General features: G+C 38.4%; 1 protein-coding gene and 1 non-coding gene across 3 annotated transcripts in view; both read left to right on the top strand.

Annotated features, from left to right (window-relative positions):
* Wdr70 (WD repeat domain 70) overlaps nucleotides 1-13,264 on the top strand; it is a 227,894-nt gene that overhangs the window by 150,721 nt on the left and 63,909 nt on the right. The window lies entirely within an intron of this gene.
* LOC116084055 lies at nucleotides 3,030-3,148 on the top strand. The gene has a single exon (XR_004116017.1). It is a non-coding gene; the product is annotated as a 5S ribosomal RNA (ribosomal RNA).

The following is a 13,264-nucleotide window of genomic DNA, read 5'->3' as shown; positions in this document are numbered from 1 at the left end:
TGGAGGTGGGCTATAGAGATGCCTCAGTAGTTAAGAGCACTGGAGGTGGGCTATAGAGATGCCTCAGTAGTTAAGAGCACTGGGTGTGCTTAGAAAGGATCTGAGTTTGGTTTCTAGCACCCATACGTTGACTTATGACTGTTCACAATTTTAGTTCTAAAGGATCCAGCACCCTTTTCTAACAGTGCGCAGAGGTACATGCAGGTAAAACATTCATGCACAAAAAGGGTAAAAATAAATAAATTTTAAAGGACTTAGCTTTGTTTGAATGTACAGAGCTTGACTGGAGAACTCTCTACTTCCCAGCACTGCTCACCTCAACCTCCATAATAATCACAGAACCAGCACTAGCAGTGCTAGAAACATGAGTGATAATCATATGGCAGTTAACTCTGCCACAGGAAGTACTCCAAATGCTTTCAGTATTCTTGGTTATTATATAGCTCCATGAGCTTAGTATTCTTATGTCTAATGGAATTTGAGTAGATCTCGGATTCTTCCTAGAAGTCTGATCCTGTATGTTCTGATGTGGTCTCTAGGGTCTCTCAGGAGTGGATGCCAGCCTTCTGATCAACTGTAAGGGTTGGCATCTGGGAAAAACTCAAGGACTTTTTTACTAGAGGTTGTTTAAAGGTAAAACATACTATCGGGGGTTGATTTGCCTGACAGAAGATCTGGGTTACATAGGAAAATCCTCTTTCTTATGTGTTGGCCCACAGAGAATGAGCAAAACTGAGCGAGGAGAGAAGCGGGCAACAGCAGGAAGAGGCACAGGCAGGGCAAGCTGAGTGAGGAGAGAGAAGCAGGAGAGACATCAGGAATGGAGGAGGGGCTGAAGAAGAGGAGACATCAGTCAGTCTGGTCTCAAGCACTCCGGCAAGGAGCCGCACTCAGAGGCCTTCTCTCATTAGTTGTGTTTTTAAATGATACCACTTAAATTAAAAGTGCTTCTAAATTTTATATATATTTCCCTTCAGAAAACTATAGTGACACATCCATATACATTGAAGGCACTAATTCATCCTGTACTATATTTATGTATTATATTTTATCACTGAGATAGTGAATCAAGATTATAAAAATGGCATGAAATTAAAATATTTTGCTAAGTACAAGTAGCCATAACTTAAATTGAATTGTCGTTGACTAGATCTAGTAGCCAGATGACATTTTGGTATTTTTATTTTTAAACCTAGGAAGGTTTGCCTGTAAACCATTTAGTAGCAAATTTAGAACAAAGCTTTCCAAATTGTGAGTTAAAACATATGGAGATACTAAATACACTTGGATGGGGCATACATGTTTTCCCACACATAAATTGTGTTCAGTAAGGGAAGATATCTTAGACAGATCACTGAACTTCTAGTTTGAAGTTATAGAAAAAAAAAAGTCACAGCAAAATTTGTGATGCTTACTTTGTTAAAAATTTAAAAAATTATTATATACATATTGGCATTTTGTTTGCATATATATCTGTGTATCCTGTGCATTGCAGTGCCCACAGAGGCCAGAAGAGAGTGTCAGATCCATTGGTTGGGAGTAGCCATGTGGGTGCTAAGAATCAAACTCCACTTCTGTAAAAGCAGCTAGAGAGCTCTAACACCACTGTGCTATCTATTCAGCTATGATGATCATTTTTTTGCTAAGTAAAAAATTTGATTAATTACATGATTTGATAATCATGTAATTAATTGATAAATTACAAATAATTTTTATTTCGCAAAGTATAAGCCAAAACTGATCCATTATATTCTTAAAGCTACCTTCTTAGAAAGTGTACTTCTGCCAGGCAGTGGTGGTGCATGCCTTTAATCCCAGCACTTGGGAGGCAGGCAGATTTCTGAGTTTGAGGCCAGCCTGGTCTACGGAGTGAGTTCCAGGGCAGCCAGGGCTACACAGAGAAACCCTGTCTCAAACCCCCAACAGGCCCCTCCGCCACTCCCGTCCCCCCAAAAGAAAGTGTACTTCTTATACCAGGTAGAGATCCCCTGATTTAGATGGTTCAATGTGGAATTCTGACTCTCCCACCATGTGAGTACAATAAACATTGAGTAGAAGCTGTGCTAACAGGCTTGGGGACAGAGGAGTAATCTCTTCATGAGTTGGCAGCATAGTACTCTCCCTTGGTATGGGCATTAGAGAGCTCAGTCCTCCATCAGTAATCGGTCAGTAGAAAAGTACCCTGTGCCGTGCACTGCAGTGTACTGTTAAGATGTGGTTTGGGCAGGCTAGGTATCTGAACTGCACTTTTGGCTTAAGAGTGTGCTGTGTGTGTATGAATGAGTGTAGTGTGCATGTGCCTTTAAATATAGGCTTCAGAAACATAAAGGAATCATTAGCAAATGTCCTCAAGGACTCAAAGAAAATTATGATAGATTGGTTGAAGCCAGTGCCTTTGAAATGGAATAGATCTAGGTTTCTTGTGTGTAAAATTTTGCTGGTTATATGACAGTAAACAAGTATTTAAGAGCTTTGTTATTGTTTTACTGAAGCAGGGTCTTGTGTAGCCCTGGCTGTACAAACTGACTGTGTAGCTGGATTTCCTACCACATCTGCTGGGATTAAGGTGTTTGCCACCACACCAGGCTTGACTCCTTTTGAATACTTTTTCATATTTATAAACTGAGACTAACAACAGTAGTTGTTAGAATAAACAACGTTGATAATGTAAAATGTTCATGCGCACTTTTGTATGCCAAGGATATTATTTACATTTGCAGTGAAATGCTTTACCCTGGAGCTATACCATATCCTTCTTTATATATTGACATGGGGAATTTGAAGTAGTTGAGTTTGAGAAACAGTAGCCTTATCATCCCCATAACATGATAATCAGGAGTCAGGGGTTTACTTTGTACCTGAAACACAACAATTTCTTCACCATGCTCACCATCAGAGAACTGTTGAACCGACATCTTTGGAGTTTATATTCTGCTGGGGATGCTGGCATCATAGTCAAGTAAAGGGTAGAGTCATTGGAAGAATGGTGCAACAGACTTAACAGAGTGAGCATAAGAACCATGAACATGGTCTACGGCCATACCACCCTGAACGAGCCTGATCTCGTCTGATCTCAGAAGCTAAGCAGGGTCGGGCCTAGTTAGTACTTGGATGGGAGACCACCTGGGAATACCTGGTGCTGTAGGCTTAAAAAAAAAAGAACCGTGAACATGAAGAAAGGAGACTTAAGCTCTGCAGAGCAGAGTCCTTGGTCCTTAAACAAGGCAGGAACACTTTCAAGAGTAATTTTTAAACTTTTCCAACGGTCCCTGTGAGAACTTGGCTTTCCTCGAACAGACTGCTAACTTAGCACAGTGAAACTTTGAGGGAATTTTAGATGAGTTTTCAGATGGATAAGAGTTTATATCTACTAGGAGAGTCTTGTTTGTGATACAAAAAAAAAAGTCATTAATTTCACAGAGAGCAAGGAAAGGTATGTGGGTGGTGGTGGTGGAGAGATGGCTTAGCAGTTAAAATCATTGGCTGCTCTTCCAGAGGACCCAGGTTTAATTCTTGGCTCCCATGTTGCAGCTCATAACTGTCTGTATCTGTACTTTTAGAGGCTCCAACTCCCTCATGCAGATATACATGCCGACAAAACACCAACTCACATGGAAAAAAAAAAGCCAGGCAGTGGTGGCACATGCCTTTAATCAAAGCACTTTGGAGGCTGAGGCAGGCAAAGCTCTGAGTTTTAGGCCAGCCTGGTCTACAGAGAGTTCCAGGAAAGCCAAGGCTATACAGAGAAACCTCGTCTTAAAACTTGTGTGCCCCCTCCATATATTTTAAGTACTGTGTATAAGAACTTATTCTAGAATATGCTGAAGTAAAAATAATTACCATAAACTATTTCACTGATTTCTGACCCAGAGCTCACTATATAGAATAGGCTGGTCTTGAACTTAGAACCATCATCCTATTTCAACCTCCCAACAGTTGAGATTATAGTCTTGAGCCTAGCTTCTTTCAATTTCATTAGGTAAGAAGATTCTAAAAACGTTTAAGATACCTATTCTATTCATCTGACTTGTAAAACTTGTTTTTTTAATGATATATTTATTCTTTGAATATTTTGTGCATATATATATATATATATGTATATATATATTAAGCCACATCTAGCCACACCACTACCCCCAGTCCTCCCTAAGGCTTCCTACCCCATCTCTCTCCAAGGTTAATATCGTCTTTTTTCACCTTTATTTCGACATTATTTATTTTGTTTTTACAATTATAATGACATCATTTCCACCTTCCTTCCCTAAGGTCTCCCATATACCTTTCCTTGCTCTCTGTGAAATTAATGTTTTTTTCATTAATTGTCTTTACATGTATATGCTTATACCTATATATAACTAGCTCAGTCTGTATAATATTTCTTGTGTGTGTGTTTTCTGGGATGACCAGTTGGCATTGGATAACCAATTAGTGTCCTCTCCCAGGAAAGCCATTTCTCTTGCTCTCAGCGTTCCTTATATGCCTGGAGTTCTTTTTGTGGGGTGAGGCCCCATGGCCTTCCCCTATCAACCTTCATCCTCATTCCTGTCATGTTTAGACAGCCATGTTGATGAAACTTTATATGTGTAGCTTTTGACATTCCTAGGAGACAGTTTCACAGCAACATCCTTGATCTTCTGGCTTTTACTATCTTTTTGCCCTCTCTTCCTCAACAGTCCCTGAACCTTACGTGCAGATGCTGTATCATATATATATTCACTGAGACTGGTGCCACAATTTGGATGGGTTGTGGGGCTTTGTAATGTTTGTATTTGTTGCAAAAAGAAGTCTCTCGATGGGGATGAGAACTACACTTATCTGTGGGTATAAGGTTTAAATATTTAGGACATGTATAAATCCATATACCAGTGAGATACACTCTCTCCCTCTCCCCCCTCTTCTCTCTCAAGAATGAATGTAACCAAGAACATGAAAGACCTCTACAATCAAAACTTGTTTTTACTGCCAGTGCCATTTGGAACATACAGTGAATATTCCTGAATAATCACGGTACTTTCTTGATAATTCTGTAGGTTCTTACTCTTTCTATCTTTCTAGATAATTCTGTAGGTTCTTACTCTTTCTGATGTGTCCAATAGTCCTGGCACATAGGCCATATTGTATGTTTTTTTTTTTTTTTAGAGAATGATGGAGTTAAAAATAATCACAGTAATAATTTTAAAAGGCCATGCTGACATTTAGATCTAAGAACTGTCCCTCTAGGCTAAAATGTCTTGAGAGTAGCTCACACTTTGGTTTCAACTCTGAACAGATTCTTGCCCTCTGTGTCAGCTTACCTTTTGATCTTAAAGCAGTACTTATTCTTGACTTTAGTAAGCTGTAAATTATCCCTTCAAATTAAAAAAAAAAAAAGTGTAGAGAATTACAAAATGAGAAAGTTAAACAAGCAAATGAGGCACTTCCATTGCCTTAAAAGCAATTGGAACTTGCCTTCAGGGATCCCAGCTAGAAATATAAGATAGTAATAAAGTATAGAAGTTGACACTTTCTGGAAGAAAATTGAGATATAGTTAATACCCTTAAGATTTTCTTTAGGATTACTTTTCCTGGACCAGAGGATGGTGGAGTCTAAAGATGTATGCTGCGTATTTAACATGGGCTATCCTACTGAGCCAGTATAACTATTCATTCATCTGCTTCTTGGGATTGTATTCATAACAAGCACACTGCTGTTCATCTCTGGACTGAGTTGTGCTCTCAGTTCTTCTACTATTATTACTACTACTGACCTTTGAAAAATGTGGCTTCAGCTCTTTTATTCCTTTGGTACATTGTGGACTTTCTTATATTCAGAATTTCTCTCGAGTACCATTCTAGCCCATTCAGTCTAGTTCTAGCAAGTATGTATAAGCATTCTCTGCTAGTACTTCTGATAACTAAGCACTTTTTTGCATATTGATAATGGGTATCTTATAGCAAGTATTTATTCAAAGAGCAACTAAGTAAGTGACTAGTTGGCTGCTCATTTCAGTTTGCTTCTTAGCCACTGTTAGCACTGGACAGCCCCAGGCACCCTGTATGTTCATGGTCTCTAGCACAATATTTTCCTTCCAGTGGTTAGCAGAGCTTATTATTTTCTTTCTTCCTCTATCTTTTATGTCTTTATTTACTGAAAATAATTAATAAAGTTTTCTTTTTCTATTTTTTATTGAAAATATATATTTCATACAATATATTTAATACAATGTAGTTCATAAAACACCATCTTCTCCAAGATCTCCCCACCTCCCCTCCCATCTTAACTCACAGTCTCATTCTCTAGTTACAAAACAAATAGACATGTAAATAATAATAAAATAAAATAAGATAAAACAAAACCAAATCAGAATAGAACAAAACAAAAGAAAAGAACCCAAGAAACACAAAAAGAAAAGAAAAGGCACAAGAAACACATGGAAACACAGAGACATACATGTTCACAGATACAGAAATCCCATAACAACACAAAACCAGAAGCCATAATATATATATAAAAAGAACTTAAAGGTAGGCAGGCAGAGACAGAGGGGGGTGTGGTGGAGAATCCTGACTAACCATTATGAGACAAACCTGCAAGGATGCCATTGCCTTTGTTTTCTGCTGGGCATGAGGCCTTCTCTTAAGAGTAGTCTCAGTAGACACTGTTGGGGTCATTTGCAAGTGGTAAACCATGTGTGAAAAGCTTCTGAGTTTTCCTTTCTACTCTGGGCTCTTCTGCTCCAGACCTATCCAAGACAAGACCTGTGCTGTGCCACAGTCTCTCTTAGTTCTTCCCTGCCTCAGCCCCACAGTCTCTCTGAGTTCTTCCCTGCCTCAGCCCCACAGTCTCTCTGAGTTCTTCCCTGCCTCAGCCCCACAGTCTCTCTGAGTTCTTCCCTGCCTCAGCCCCTCTGTGTGCAGAAGACTTGTCTGTTTTCCTCAGTGTCCTCCAAACTCACAGTTCTTACAGTTTTCCCACACTCTCTTCTGCAGTTTCCTGAGCCCTGAGGGGAGGGATTTGATGCAGGTATCCCATTTAGGGCTGAGTGCCTAAGGTCTCTCATTCTACACATTGTGTGGTGGTGGGTCTCTGTGTTCCATCTACTTCAGAAGGAAGCTTCTCTGGTGATGGCTGAGCAAGGCACTGGTCTATGAGGATAGCAGAATGTTCTTAGGAGTACTTTTATGTTATGTTTCTTTTACAGAACAGTAATATTTGGTTTCCCTTAGGTCCCTGGCATATCTAGTCTCAGGTTCTTGACCATCTGAGCAGTGTCAAGGATGGGTTCCCTCTCATGGAGCAAGCATTAAATTCAATTACAAAACCTCATGATCCTCTTATTAGATGCAGAATAGCCTTGACAAAATCCAACACCCCTTCAGGATAAAGATTCTGAAGAAACTAGGGATACAAGTATCATATCTTAAGTAAGTTACAGCAAGTCCACAGCTAATGTCTACCTAACTGGAGAGAAAAATTAAAGCATTTCTATTAAAATCAGGAATAAGACAAAGTTGTCCACTCTCTGCGTATGTACTCAACATAGTACTTGAAGTTTTAGCTAGAGCCGTAAGACAACTGAAGAGATTAAAGTCATAGAAATAGGAAGGGAAGAAGGTAACATATCTTTATTTGAAGACAACATGATTGTATGAATAACTGACCCTAAAATTTCTACTAGGAAACTCCTACAGCTGATAAACACTACCAGCAAAGTAGCAGGATACAAAAATCAGTAACTTTCCTGCGTACAAATGACACAGACTGAGAAAATAATTATTACAGAAAATAAAAACAATATCTTTTATAGCAGTACATATATACTAGAGATAATTCTAACCAACCAAGTGAAAGACTTGTATGATAAAAACATTTAAGAAAGGAATTGAAGAGGATATCAGAAAAATGCTTACAGATCAGAAGGATCAATATAATAAAAAGCTATCCTGCCCAAAGCAATCTGCATATTCAATGCAGATCTCATAAGATTCTAGCACAATTCTTCACAGATCTTGAAAGGAAATTTTTGATCTTCAGAAGGAAACACAAAAAACCCCAGGATATCTAGAAAGATCCTGAATAATAAAAGAACTGCTGGAGGAGTCACCATCCCTGATCTTCAGTTGTACTACAGATCTATGGTGATAAAAATAGCTCGGTTTTGGCACAAAAACAGACATGTTGATCAGTGGGATTAAATTGAAATCCCAGAAATTAGTCCACACACCTACAGGCACCTTATTTTTGATAAATTCACCAAGTTTTGTGTCTCTGTATAGAATTGTGATCTCTATTATGAAAACTGAAAACATGGAAACAAATAGGCATTTCTATGCCCATATATTTAAGGATTTCTACTTTAAATAGAATGAAAAAGAATACCTCCAGTATGTTATTATATAGATGAAATACCAGGTATATGGGACAACCAGGAGATTGGGAAATATAATTAGAATCAGAGTAAGAACCCTGTTGTAATCACAAAAGCTAGTAGTACACAGTGAGCACACACTTCATACTGACTGACAAAGTAGAAAAAGTGAGGAAATTGTCTTTGTCCTGCTTATAAGAAATAGAAAGGTAGGAATAGGAGGTGGGACATTGGAAGAAAAGCTTCAGTAAAAACAGTAGAAAAGAATCATTCTGAAGATATTTCTGTTTGTTTACTAAACTGATCTTTTCCTTATTGCTAGCTTAATTTCATCAAATATTTATTAATAGATAAAATGATTCAATATCCTTAATTAAACTAATAATTACTAGGCCCATTGACTTATTCAGATTTTGATCTAGGTAAAACTGAAAGTACTTCAAAACTGACTATTATATTCATTGGAAATGGTTGGTTGTGGTGAGCATTAACTATGTATGGAAGACAACTCATAGATACTTACATACCCATGTATGGAATACATACAGGTAGTAGAGCCAGCCTTGTGTCCATCTGCAGATGAGCAGATAAACTGTGTGCACATACACAATGGAATTTGTTCAGCAGTAAGAAAGATGAAGTCATGGTTGGATGTGGAGATCATTCTGCTAAATAAAATAAGCCAGACTCGGAACGACAGATGCTAGGTGGTTTCTCTCCTGTGTGGTGGTAGATTTAAAGTATGTGTGTGTGTGTTTGTGTGTGTGTGTGTGTGTTTTCGTTCATGTATATGTTTGCTAGTCATAAAACCGTAAAAGGGGACTTGAGAGGAATGCATATCAAGGGATGTGGTAAATAGAGTAATGGAATACACATAACCAGAAAACACAAGGGGACTAACTAGGGGAAGACGTGAACCAGCTGGAGTAGGGAGGGGCATGGGATAGACAATGAGGGAGGGAGCAAATGGGAACAAGGTACAGTGGCACATATATGTGAAAATGTCATGAGAAAACCTACTACTATGGATGCTAACCTAAGACTTTACTAATTGTCATGTTTCAATTTTTATAGCTTCTTTTGGCATTATGGGAAGTAATAGTTTGGTTTCATTCTTCCTAAAGTGAAGAGAAGGAGTGAGAACAAGTTCCCTTCCCAGCATTTTCAATGGAAAGGTGAAGCTTTGTTTTAGTGGTTGTTGCCTGTGATGTCAGAGAAAGAAGTGAGATAGGCAAGCCTGTTTTATATAGTGTGTAGCCATCCTGACATTGTAGACTGTAACCACCACTGAAAGACTGCTGCCCAAATTGTAGTTCTCAGGAGGCCTGAAGTCAGATTGATGCTTGCTTTTTTAGGTAGCTTAAAATACATAAAAGAAAAGCAGTAACTCTACTTTAGATAGCTGCTGGCATTTGCAACTTCACTGAGTTATGCCTCCTAGTAAAAGACATTTAGCCACCACTGACATTTATTTACAAAAAATACTGCCAATTAGAGAATAAGTTGAATGCTGCCATTCTGCCTACGGGCACCCTAGCTCACTAGGTCACCTCCAGTCCTCATTGTCCTGCTTCAGCTATGGCACTCACAGGTATCGACCCTGTGACAGAAAGTCCTAAAACCTCAATTCTTCTTTCCATGAAAGGAAATCATGTTTTAGCTCTGAGTATCCTCCTAAAAGTCAGTGTCATGGCCAAACTTGTTTCTACTTGGTATTTATTTCTTAGTGGAGTCCCACAACTTCAGTTTTCTCATTTGCCCTCCAGATTTTAAGGAGGTGCCCTTTAAGCTTTTTTCTAGACTTGATTGTTACCGTTACAAGAATATAGTTAATGGAATTTGACTTTTGCTAATAATGCTAATCATGCCTTTCTGGAGATTCTGGTGTAGGTAATTTATATATGGAAATCTTAAAACATCTTTACCTATCCTATATTTGACAGAGTGCTAATATCCAATATATACAAAGAACTCAAGAAGTTAGACTCCAGAGAACCTAATAACCCTATTAAAAATGGGGTACAGAGCTAAACAAAGAATTCTCAACTGAGGAATACTAAATGGCTGAGAAGCATCTAAAGAAATGTTCAATATCCTTAGTCATCAGGGAAATGCAAATCAAAACAACCCTGAGATTTCACCTCACACCAGTCAGAATGGCTAAGATCAAAAACTCAGGTGACAGCAGATGCTGGAGAGGTTGTGGAGAAAGAGGAACACTCCATTGCTGGTGGGATTGCAAGCTGATATAACCACTCTGGAAATCAGTTTGGCAATTCCTCAGGAAATTGGACATAGTACTACCAGGGGACCCATCTATACCACTCCTGGGCATATACCCAGAAGATGCTCCAACATGTAATAAGGATACATGCTTCACTATGTTCATAGCAACCTTATTTATAATAGCCAGAAATTGGAAACAACCCAGATGTCCCTCAACAGAGGAATGGATACAGAAAATGTGGTACATTTACACAGTGTAGTACTACTCAGCTATTAAAAACAATGAATTTATGAAATTCTTAGGGAAATGGATGGATCTGGAGAATATCATCCTGAGTGAGGTAACCCAATCACAAAAGAACGCACATGGTATGCACTCTCTGATAAATGGATATTAGCCCAGAAACTGGGAATACCCAAAATACAATCCACAAACCACAAGTTTCTTTTATGAATGTGGGTTCCCTTGGATTTGGAGCATAGATGTTCAGCATTGAGAGTTCATCTTGGTAGATTTTTTTCTTTGATGAGTATGAAATGTCCTTCCTCATCTTTTTGGATACCTTTTGTTTGAACGTTGATTTCAAAGTTGATTTCATTTGATATTAGAATGGCTATTCCAGCTTGTTTCTTTGGACCATTTGCTTGGAAAATTTTTTTCTAGCCTTTTACTCTGAGGTAGTGTCTGTCTTTGTCACTGAGGTGCGTTTTCTGTATGCAGCAAAATGCTGGTTCCTGTTTACGTATCCAGTTTGTTAGTCTATGTCTTTTGATTGGGGAATTGAGTCCATTTATGTTAAGAGAAATTAAGGGAAAGTAATTGTTGCTTCCTGTTATTTTTGTTGTTAGAGATGGCATTATGTTTGTGTAGCCATCTTCTTCTATCTTCTTTTGTCATAGATTGGAGTGAGATTGAAATTTGAGGATTCTGTGTATCATGGATAATTGAAATTCCCCCTCTGTGGTGCTGTGTACATGTGCACATACACACCTCCATGTATAGCTGTATGTGTGTCCATGTGCCTTGTTTTATAGTTACGGCTGCCCTTGAACACGGTACAACCATCCTGCCTCTGCTCCTGAGGTATGAAATTACACTGTACCCAGCTTCTTTTGTATTCTTGATCTCCTACCTAAGGAAGAAAAGAAACTGGCCTTCCTAACTCCCTGTACATCATCTACCCATCCTTTTCTCATCCTTTAAATCCTTTCTTAAACAGCAAAACTTCTTCAACAGATGTTCTTTTATTTTTATAGGGTCAAAGTGGTAAAGGAGTTAACCAGCTGTTTGCCAATAGATTCGGAAGGGGAATGAGGAGTCCTTTATCTCTGGATAGCTTCTTGTCCTGCTGATTTAGAAAGCCTTCTGCTAAACGTGAGAGTTAGAAGCTAAGAATAGCTCATCTGAGTAGACCCCAAGACAGGAGAGTTATTAGAGTTTGAGTCCCATAGCCAATCAATGCAGCAGCCTCAACTGCCCTGCCAACGCTGTTATAATCTGCCTGCTATTCTTCCTGCTTTACATCCTATGCTCTGTGTCCTACCCAAGGAATGTTTCTAATCATGTCATGTGGTTCCCACCATAGACCTCCAACTTAGTACTTTCCTCAGTCTCAACAGCTCCTCCCACAGGAAGGCCTAGGGAGAGTGGTATCTGTGTCCTGGGAAAGAAGGGATGGTTCTTTTGTTAATTACCCTAAACATTTTCCATCAGTTTTAGGTAAGAGATCACACATCAGAATCAAACTGGATAGATTTAAATTTTAAATTAATTGCATCTAGTTAACTATACAACCTATTTTTTCACTTGTGAAACGGGAATGTATGAATTTAGAATAAAATATTGTAAAGGTTCAACCTGGGATTGCACTTGTAAGAATAAATACTGTCTTATGACTACTATTGTATATTGTGATTTGATTCTTCACATTTGTATGCATTTGGTCATCTTTGAAGGGTCGAATGATCAGGAACCCTTTTATAGTCCTTTGGGTTTCTATTGGTCCAGCACAGTGCCCCACGCGTAGGAGAATTCACTGCTTATATGGTAGCGTAGCTGAGCAGGCAGTTAGGTGTTATAAGGGAGCAGCAGCCACTGTCTTATCCCAAGTTTAAAGGGATATCTTTTGATTGTACTTCCTTTAAGATGACTGCCTGATTTCCCAGAATACCCTTTCATGACAATCACCATGGCTTAGCACAATTTAATTGTGTTACGTGGAGTTTTCTCTGCACTTGTATAAATAATGTGTTTATCCAAGAGATGAGTTTCAAATAGGAATCAGACTGGAAGCCATGTAGAGAATAGACAGGAAACCTGCTTTAGTTAATTTGTTTCTGTTTAGGTAAGTCACTTTGTTTAAAAAATTAATATGGATAAGTTTCAAATCATCCAAATAGGTTAGCATGGCTATAGATTGGTGTTTATGTTGAAGATAGAAACTAGGTTCATGTGTCTTCATTACTCCACAGAGCATTATAATCACTGTTTTAAAAAGGCACATATTTGTAGATAGTAGGTACCTTTTAAATTGAAACTCAAGTATTTAGGCCTAATTTTCTAGGCCTAGATAATTGTGAAAAGGCTACGAAATGATTACTTATTGTATCTAAATACAATATCCTTTCTATTTCTTGTCAAAGAAAAGAAGTATATTGAACAGGGTATATTGAGCGCATATATATATATA

This window comes from Mastomys coucha, unplaced genomic scaffold, assembly GCF_008632895.1.
Source record: "Mastomys coucha isolate ucsf_1 unplaced genomic scaffold, UCSF_Mcou_1 pScaffold8, whole genome shotgun sequence".
NCBI classification, from domain to species: Eukaryota; Metazoa; Chordata; class Mammalia; order Rodentia; family Muridae; genus Mastomys; species Mastomys coucha.
Note: the sequence above shows the minus strand (reverse complement) of the source record. Positions and strands in the feature narration are given on the sequence as shown.